Consider the following 11242-nt stretch of genomic DNA (forward strand, 5'->3'; position numbering starts at 1 on the left):
CATATCTTTAGTTCATTACTCCTCTGATATTGTCAGTCAATGTTCTCCCTAAGTTGCAGTTGATCATCATTTTGTTTCTTTTGTTTCTGTTGTTTCATTTAATCACTCTTTGATTTGATATAATTATTCTGATCTTAATTTGTGTACATGTTCTCTAGTTTTGAAATTTTTTCTCTCTTTATATTCATCATCCTCTTTTAATCTTTTTATTCTTTCCTTGGTCTTAACATTTTTTTCCTCTTTATATTTATCATCTCTTATTTTTTTTATTCTTCCCTTGTTCTAAATATTTTCTTTCCCTTCACATTCATCTTCTTGTCATTTTTTTGAGATATATTTCTTCAGATTATCTTTCTTTTTCCTGTATGATTGTTTCTTTTTCACTTTTGATTATTCGCCAAATAATCCAGTAATAAAAACTAAATATTTTACATCATAAGGTCAAAATTAACATTTGTAACCAGTATACAGAAATTCACTAAACAGAATAGTTTAATTATTATTAACTTTTATTTATATGACACCAGAAATCTGAAACTTTTGTTAAGCAGAAACTCATGAAGATACAAATAATACTGATCTAGTAGTACGAGATTGATGAATTAATAATTGTATAGATATTTAATGTTAATAAAAACTAATATTTCAGAAATTGTGTAACTGTCCACTATATTAAAGAATTGGGAGATAATATCTCACTTTCAAATGAAATAAGTTTAAATGAAGTGCAGCAAAAAATGTGTATATATAATTTAATAGTGTACAAGAAAGTCATGTGGTGTCCACATCAGATTTTTTAATAATAACCTGCTATATTATATTTTGAACTCAGACACTAATTTTCTGTTTTTTTTTTTTCTTGGAGCAAGCATTAAATTGCATTAAAGAAAGTAACTTCATGTCAAAACTGCCTACAAAAAACAATACATCACACTCGCTGTCTCCAATGCTGTCATATCGCACAGATCAATGACAGCAAGAAATCTATTAATAACGCTGATGTCTATATAACTGAAGAGTGGATCCCTTATATTGGAATTGGTAAAGTTTGAAGCATAAACTAGTGCCACTAAATGAGTGGTGCCACTAAATAAAATGAGATGGCGCACACAGAGAGGAAAGTGTAAGAGTAGGGATAAAACCACATTTTAAACCACTGATCTCTATAACTGGATAGGGGATCCTTATGGCGTAAAATGCAATTAAGTGTTCAATACTGAAGCATACTCCAGTGCCACAGAATGAGATGCTGGGAACTAAATAAAACCATTGTATGCTTGCACGACTACAATTGTGATGGTAGGGATGTTTATCTTACCTCTGCGCATGCACCATTTCATTTTGTTTAGTTCTACCAGTTCTATCACTCATTTAATAGCACTAGTTTATGCTTTAAATTTTACCAATTCCAATACATGGAATCCCCTATTCAGTTATATCAATGTTTTAAACCAATGAGGTAGAAGTGTTCTGATTTTGTATTTTAAACACTGTTCTCTATGTAACTATATATCTCTCTCTATATAAATTTTCTACAACTGTCTGTAAATTTCTGCTTGTGCTGTGAAAATGATCGTTCTTTTGATTATCTGACTTGAGTAAAATAAATATCCCTACCATCATGATTATAGTCACATAATAGTAAAATGGTTTTATTTAGTTCTCAACCGCTCATTCTGCGGCACTGGAGTATGCTTCAATATTGAACACTTAATTGTATTTTATGCCATAAGGATCCCCTATCTAGTTATATAGAGATCAGTGATTAATAAACAACTTTCAAAACTAATAAGAGACCAAATAAACAATCATATTTATAATCTACATTCAGCGAAAATGATCTCACCCTTGCATGTGAATAAAAAATTCACAACCATTATTCTGTTAAACCAGTCTAAAATTATTAAATATTAAATGGTTTACTTAAAAAATATGGGAATGTTTTCATTCCAAAGCACCTTTCAAAGCTAATTCTTGTACATTTTCAGTGGAGTACCAGTAAGTACTTTTGCTGTTATGGCGCCTGTCTTGGAAAAACTTTTAAAGTACTTGTCTGTGTAAGATAAAATTTTACTAAAATAACATAATAAACTAACAAATAGGACATAGACCTAATATCTTATCGATTATATACTTAAGGGGAACTAATCTTTTTAAGAACGACGCCACCAATATCAACGATAACAGTAACTCTATTGAAGAGTTCTGCTAATTATTTTTCAAAAGGCCCTTTGAACGAAAAAGCTCCTCTGTTTGAAAGTTAGTCGTTTAATATTTAAGAAGTTGTAGAGTTGTTTTTATCATACTGTTAAACCAAATCATTTTAGATACATCTTAAAATTACATGAACAACTGATACAATCCAATTATGACAGCATATTTTACAGATCAGAAACATAAAATAAATAAATTTAAAAAAATAATGAAAGTGGCTTTAAAATACTAAAAATTAAACAAAATCATTACGCATTTTCAATTCTTAATTGATTTTTTGAAGTCGGTGACAAATGAAAAATAACTACTAAACATTTGTTGACCCTTAATTTGTCGCAAAATATTTTAAGATTTCACTTTTTTTGTTTTCATAAAATGTAGGTAACCCTAGAAAAAAACACATCCATATGTAAATATTTAAAAAAAAATAGCTATTCACACTAACATAAAAGGTGAAAAGCCTATTCATAAAAATAAAAATGTTACGCATATAGCTTCTTTATTGAACTGTATGTTGATATCAGTTTAAAATAAAATTACACTTATAACTAATTATCTCTAAAAAATTTTGAAGTTAGAACTGATTTATATTTAATACTTTAGAATTCTCTTAAATGTGAACGAGTGATTTCAAATTGCACGGGAATTTCCCGAGAGATAGTTCTGCAGCCAAAAATAAGAAAAAAGTTCATATAAATTTCGGTCAGAAAATGGTTCTTTAGAGAGTTTCGACTCACGAACATTTAATCCTGCTGCTTTCTGCTCCCTCTGTGAAATTAAACCGGACTAAAATTCTAGCGGTTCAAACTGAGGGGTAAATTTGGTGCTTCATTATGATTTTTAATCTAAGAAATTGAATAAAGATGGTTCCACACCTCTACCTCAGGTTTTAAGAAAAACGCGGTAAAACACGAAAAGGTTTTGTCGGAAAATACGCTATTTTAGGTTTGGAATAAAATAGCATTATTACTTCACCAGTAAACAAAGAAAAATATCTAGCTAACTTTGTAGAAAGTTTAATTCAATTTATGAAAAATACGTCTATTAAAATTAAATACATATTTAAGAATTTCAACTTTTAGAAACAAAACACACAAACTAGATCGGAAAAGCGATACGATTTTAAACAGAACAGTTTATATACAAATGCTAACAATTATAAAAATAAATTTGGCCGGGGCGGCTCAAACATTTTAAATGGGGTATATGGTCATGTGGTAGCTTGTTATAATCCACTGATTAGAGTTTATTATAAATTGGCTGCAAAGTTAATATCTATAGTTTTTAAAGTTCTTGTAGGTTTCATACAGGCTTTGGATAAATTAGGAGATTAGGTCACTTTAAAAATTTTTTTTTACTAGAATAAAAACTAAATGTGTAAAATTGTTTTTTTTCCATAAAAATTCCTGGAATTGTTATACAGAACTTAAATTAGAAATGGTAATAGCATTGATGGAGTTGTATAGCAGTCCAAAAAGAGCTTTTGAAAGCACAGTTTCGTATATTAAAAAAAAAAAATGTGGCAGTCGCAGGACTGCCACATTTTAAAATTATAAATGGAACATTAATGTATGATGGACCTGCTATCTCTGAAGTATGAATTGTTTGCAATTTTGTATTTTCTGAAATAACTGGAACATCAACGTTTGATGGACCAGCAATCTGTGAAGTACGAATTGTTTGTGATTTTTTGTTTCTAGTTTTATCTTGAAATCTTTGAGAATTTTTTTTTAATGATTCTTTTCTGTCAATATTTTGTTTTTGATTAAGAGTTTTTTTTTTTGTTATCTCTATATCTTTTGGAATGCAATTTCAATAATTCTTTTTGCCTGGTTTTTTCATCAGACATGTCTATTTCTGAAAATTTTCTCTTTTGATTTTCCCTATATCGCTGATTACATAATCTTTGTAATTCTTTTGAATGTTCATCTTTTTTATTCATTTTATAAGTATCATCATTGTTTTCTTCATCTGTATTTCTTTTCTGACTCTTAATTGAATTCTGACTACTATCTTCATTATCCTCCATAATTGAATTATCCTAATAAAAATATATAATAAAATTTAGTGAATTAACTAGAAGTAAATTATTAGGAATTGTAAATGTAAAAAAATAATTTTTATTTGTTTGAATATCCCAAATGGTGTATAAAATCTATGCTTTATCTACTGTGTTGCGTGTGCTATGCCTATATATATAAAATACATGAAAAATATTATTATTTATTACTCACTGATATATTTAATTAATTCACCACTTTTACTTTTTTCCAAATTAAAAGTCAAAATGCTTTCAATTCCAATTTGAATAGTTGAACAAAATCATGTACTGCAGACCAATTTTCACAATAATATATTTGTGGTAAGGTTACTCAGAATATCTGAATAGTCATGTATTTTTTTTGAAATGCTTTATATTTATAATAAAAAAATGTTGTAACGTTTTTTAAAATTAAAGTTGATCATTCAAACAAACATTTTGAAATTCATATATATGTTTGTACAGTTGAATATTTCAGAATAGTTTTACCAAAAGATTATAGATTCAGTTAATTTTAATGTAAGTGAACACATCTTATGCTCATATATCTGAAGATTATAATCCTCAGATTTGGCTTAACAAAGAAATTTTAGAGGAACACCTGGAGGAAAAATTAGAAAAACTGAAATCCTGAATGCAGCATCACGAATGCCAGAAACAAAGTTGTAGATAAAATTATTTGTTTTAAATTTATCAACATCAATGATGTTGTATAAACTGATCTAGAAATAAATAATGAAGTTAATGGGGTAATTATTAATGAAGTAATAAAACTGAACTGTCTATTTCTCAATGCATCAGCCACAAACCTAGGTGTCTTACTTTCCTGGCATCATAGCTCTAGAGCTGTGCTGAAAGTAGGAAAGTACAATAATCAGTTATGACTGGATTATATGCAACATAAAAAGCTAGAAACATGCATTCAAATATACATGAAAAATATGCATGAAAAGTGTCCAAATATGCAACTTTAAGTAATAAAAAAATAGTAATTTTTAGTTTTTTTATTTCAAAATCAGTATATAATTACTAAGTAGTTGAATTATATATTGATGAATTTGATAATTAACAATTATTTAACATTTTGTTACTTTTGTAAACGTAAGCAATCAAGTACTGTTCCAAATGTTCAGTAGTAAGATTGTGTCTTGGATCACTCAAAATATTTTTATAAGTGGAAAGAGATTGTTCCATATCCACTGAGGTAACAGGGCAGTATTTGAATTTGGGTGCTATGTTAGCACTTATCTTTCTGGCAAAAGTTGACCCATTCATTAATAAAACTATCAGTTTGAAACAAAGGTTCAAAGCCTGGGTTATTGTTCAAAATGTTTTCAAATTTTTCTTTAAGTTTACACAGGAATACCTCTGGCAATGCAGAGTTCATTTGGCGGATTTGATCCATTAACTGAATAGATTCAGTCAAGCACCAAACCTTGAGTTTCAAGATTTCTAATAGTCACAGGTGTGTGGGAAAAATTAGTGCTAATCACAGCTATGTTTTTTTTTATACTAGAATTTTTAAATGCTTCTTTGGACTGACAAACTGTCATAGGCTATGTACTACCGAAGTCGTTTACTACACCTTTGATGGCCTCAAAATGTTCATTGTAAAACAGTTCAGCTTCAATCCATGTTTCCCATCGAGTTACCACTGGTTCAGGAGGTAAAGGCACATTTGGCAGTTTTTCTGTATAGGCCTTATTGCAAGCAGGTGCCATAAGAAATACTTTCTTTGCTGATGAAATCAATTTATTTACATTCCCAAATGTGGGTTGTACTTCAGCGAGTCTATATACTCTGTGAACAAAGCATGTCAAATGAATCAAATTGGGATAAAATATTGGGAGGGCTTTGGCTGCCTTGATCATAATTCACAATCTGGCGATTGTAGAATGATTTATCTTTTCAAGGCCTTTGCAGGTCACCAAAGAGGAAAAAGAAGGTTCTAGTTTTAATGCACAGACAATTAAATTCGCAATGTAACGGCCACAACTGTCGGTAGTTTCGTCAGCTGAAATTCAAATAATGCTATCTTTGAGTTCATTGCGTATTTCTCCCGGAACATCTAGGTAAATTGTTGGTATGTAATTTTTATGCAAAGTTGATTCATCTGGTGTATTTTGATTCAAGCAATATTTTCGTAGAAAATCTTTGAAGGTAGGATTTGTAAGTCTGTGAAGAGGAATATTACTTGTAAGTAATGCTTCACATAAATCCATGCTAAAGTGGATTTTTTGTTTTCCTTTGGAAGTGTGTTCCGTTCCACGTCGAGCCGTCCGGTGCTAGTGGATCCGGATCTAGTGGGTGCTAGCGCTCACCGGAAAGTTAAGCCGTACTAGCATTCTACGTTAGAATCCCGCACAGTGCGGTCGCATTTTTCATTTCGTCCAGATGAACAATCAGTGTTAATCATAGTTACTAGCATTCGGCGCTCGAATCTCATCTCCAAAGCGGTCACGTCATACTCTTAGTCCGGATGGACTCCATTCTTTGTTCGGATGAACGTTAGCTTTAATGTTTTATTTAAATTTTTATTTTTATATGTCAATTTATACGTTATATTACAATTTTATTTCATTAACTGTCAAGACGACAATTCATTAAACCGTTATTCAACAAGCAACAAGGGGTTGTCTATGAAAATACAATCCAACCTCGCTCTAAAACCTACCAAAGTGAAATCACTGCTACCTGCCGCTGTTATAAGTTGTTGTCGTGGGCCTTACTTTTGCAATCTTGCGATATGAAGACTTGCTTGACATGTTGGTCTATTTGAAACTTTTTTGTGCACGAAATATTTTTCTCGCAAACTCAACAATATAAAACATTTCCATTGTATGTAAATGTTCCAGGATAATTTTTTACGAAGAGACACTTTTTTTTGGTAGCCATGATACACATTCAACTTTGCACAAATAAATAAAAAAATAAAACAATGCAATGAGCACATCAAAAATAACATGCCTAATTTAACTGCCCAGTGAGAGGAGTGCTGTAGTAGGCGTGCGCGATGCAGAACGGTATCGTCTATCCTTGTCTCGCGTGAGTCTGTGTTTTATTTAGCCTTATAATAATATTATCCGACCATAACAATAGACACGCGACTGCTAAGAGCGCTCAAGATCTGTGCGGCTGATAGGTTAGGACGGGTTCAACGTAAGATTTCATTTATTAATTAGGTACCCTACCGAAAAATACTGTAAATATAGCGAAATTATGCATCATCACTAGATTTTTAAGGAAAATATGCAATAACCGGTGAGAATGGGCTCAATATGCAAATGGGCATACAATGTCTGTGAGGCCAAACTCTAGTTAGTGATTCTACTTAACATACTGAAGAGAAAATATCCGGTGAATTTTTTCCGAAAACGTATATTCTTCTCTATCCGCTATTTCGTGTTTTTTAAGAAAAAAATTATTTTTCAAGAATGGTTGGAGATAACCGAATGAAATTTTGTACTTTATTTTAAATTGACATTTTCTAATATGAAAAAAAATAACGATACTCTTCGTAGACAAATTTCAAAATGGCGGTCGTTTCAATTTTTCAGTTTTAAATAACTTAAGAAATATTAGAGTTATCAAATTGCGTTTTATTATAAAAATGATGAAGAAATTTTGTGAACAAAACGACAGCTTAGTCGTAAAAATTCGACGACAAACAACAGCAGTTATTTCAAAAAGTAGGCCTAAACCGATATGGCGGCCCTTTTTTTTATTATCGTGGTTTTTGTTTAAAATTGCTAATCTTACCAATTTTAATCAGAAAATTTGATTTATTCGTCAAGTGAGTCGATAATAAAAAAACAAGATGGCCGCCACATCGTTTGAGACCTACTTTTTGCAATAACTCTGTTGTTTGTCATTGGATTTTTACGAGTAAGGTATCGTTTTGTTCACAAAACATTCCTCATAATTTTTATGATACAACACAAACTGATAAATATAATAATTCCTAAAATATTTAAGCTTGAAAAAAATGAAGCAACCGCCATTTTGAAATTTGTCAACGAAGAGTATCGTTATTTTTTTCCTTATTAAAAAATGTTAGTTTGTCCCAATTAAAAAATAAAGTATATTTTATTTCGTTATCTTCAACTGTTCTTGAAAAACAATTTTTTTCTTAAAAACACAAAATGACGGACAGACAGAAAAATATGCGTTTTCGGACCTATGTTCACTTGGACATTTTTTCTTCAGTATGTTATGTAGAATCACTTACTAAAGTTTGAACTCACAGTTAAAGGACACCCTAATCCGATCTCTAGTTAATCAGTCAAAAATGGGGTATGGTTTTTTCAACATTTCAAGACCCAGGGACACAAAAAAAAAAATAAAATAAATGGGGGGTTATGTTTGTGTATATGTGCATTTGAAGCTTAGTAACTTTCGACTGCATAAACTGATTTTAATGAAATTTGGAACAGAGACTTTTGTTTCTGTGTCAATATCTCCAGAGATTGTGGGTAGTTAGTTTCTTTGATGTAAATTTTCTCAAAATTTTGCAAACATAACCCAACTTTATAATAATCTAAGTATGTACATACATGCTTACTTTTTTTTTTTTTTTTTTGTCTTCAGTCATTTGACTGGTTTGATGCAGCTCTCCAAGATTCCCTATCTAGTGCTAGTCGTTTCATTTCAGTATACCCTCTACATCCTACATCCCCAACAATTTGTTTTACATACTCCAAACGTGGCCTGCCTACACAATTTTTGCCTTCTACCTGTCCTTCCAATATTAAAGCGATTATTCCAGGATGCCTTAGTATGTGGCCTATAAGTCTGTCTCTTCTTTTAACTATATTTTTCCAAATGCTTCTTTCTTCATCTATTTGCCGCGCTTGCTTACTTTATAATTTTAAAAAAAATTTTGCTCCCAAATACTTCCCTTCCCAAAAACTGAACAAAGATCTCTATTTATTAGATATTTTTAAACCAATTTTTTACTTTCACTACTACTAGGCAGTAGTAGCAGCAGTGCAAGTGTCCTTATAAAATATTTTGGAGGTAATATTGGAGGTGGGGGAGCCAATCAATGTTTAAAAATATCAATTTAAAAAATTTTTTTTCATGTATCATTATTTTTCTAATATACAAAAATAAAAAAAGGTAATTGCCAGGAAAGTATAACGACTTTGTTGTCAGTTTTTTTATTAATTTTGTTTTGATACCTGTGACTTATTTGTAAGATGTATTTTCAATATTTTATTTTTTTTAATTTATTTTATAAATAAATATATATTTTTTATATTATGTTATGGTTATCTTTTACTTAGTGCCTATGTTTTATGTCTGAATTATAAATTTATGTTTTATATTTTTTAAATATTTCAGCAGTATGTTTTAATTTAAAAAAATATCTTTTTGTATATTTTATATTGATTATCACACAAACTTTAAAACTTGTGCTGATACTAATCGATTACTATACCAATCATTTATAAGAAGTCTAACCCCAAACATACTGTGATTCCATTTTGAAGCATTATTTCATTTTATACAAAAACATTAAAATTAATGTTTTATACATAAACATAAAATATTTTTATGGTAGATAATAATTCAGGCTGTGGAAAATTTTAAGAATTACTGATAGAGATAGAAAGGGGAAAAAGAAATTGTTACATTATAAATAATCATATGCATATTTTGTTGGTGCAAAGCAATAATTACTGCTTTAACCCAGTGGCCTGCAAAGTGTGGTATGCATACCCCTAGGAAGTATGCAAAGTGATACTGCAGGTTATGTCAAAGAAGTACTATAAACAATAAATAATTTGATTTTTGACCACACACACACACACACATTATATCATATTATATGGGGTACAACCTATAATTATTTTTGTTTTAGGGGTATGAGAACAAAAAAGTTAGATTTAGTTAAATATAATTTTAGGGTAATGTATATAATGTAATTATAAAATTACATCATCTCCCATTACACAGTTGCTTTTTGATGAGTTTATGTTTTGTTTAGCTTCCTTTTTTGTTCTGTTTTTTATGTTTTTTTCAATAAAGTTATTTGCCACATAATGATTTCATGGCAGCTAAGCTGTAACATAACAATAATGATACTTTTAACTGGATTTTCTTCTTTATTTGTTTGCTGGCTATTTCTACCATTTGTTTTATAATATCCCAGCAAATCTATCTTGACTTCAAAATCTGAGAGTAGGATATTATGTTTATTCTAAAAAAATCCATGATGAATTGTTTGTAAAATATTTATAAAATTCTCCTTTGTGTCTATATCATATCTAATTTTTGTCTTAACTCAATGAGATATTAGTTTCATAAAAGAAATGTTGTCTCCCAACTTAAATATAAGTTTCAATGTTCTAAATATTATAAATATTAAATATTATAATAAATATAATATGTTCTTAAATATAAGTTTCAGATATTTTGTTGATTAAAATATGAACTGTTATTCATTTACAAACTGTGTTCTTAATTTTATCATAACTCAGTTTGAGTATACTTTCATAGACATACCAAAACAGACTTAAATAAGTCATCCTTAAAAAAAAGTGAACACTGAAAGCAGTGAATGTGCAGTCAAATTCCATTAACTAAGTTAAGCTAGCCAATTGTAAGTTCTTTTATCACAAATTTTTTCAGCTTCCTTACAGAACTGGAAGTCTTGGTCCAACAAAATGGTTCACACATGTCGATCTTCCTGCTCTTCTGGCAGGAAGAGTAGGATTTGGCACATCATCACCTACATACATTTGGAAATATAAACAAATGCCTGAACTAGATTCACAAATTTTGTAAAATTTTATTCCATATCTTGATTGTTTAGATCTATTGCATTGCACAAATGAAAGGCAACTTCTGAATTTCATTAGACTTTCATCCAAAGCTATGTTCTGAGAAGGGAGATATAATTCGGAAAATTTTGTAGAAAAATCTTATATGATAGGCCTAATTTTTTTTAGTTTATCATTTTCATTGTCAAAAGTGAAATGCAAG

This window comes from Lycorma delicatula, chromosome 5, assembly GCF_047948215.1.
Source record: "Lycorma delicatula isolate Av1 chromosome 5, ASM4794821v1, whole genome shotgun sequence".
Taxonomy (NCBI): domain Eukaryota; kingdom Metazoa; phylum Arthropoda; class Insecta; order Hemiptera; family Fulgoridae; genus Lycorma; species Lycorma delicatula.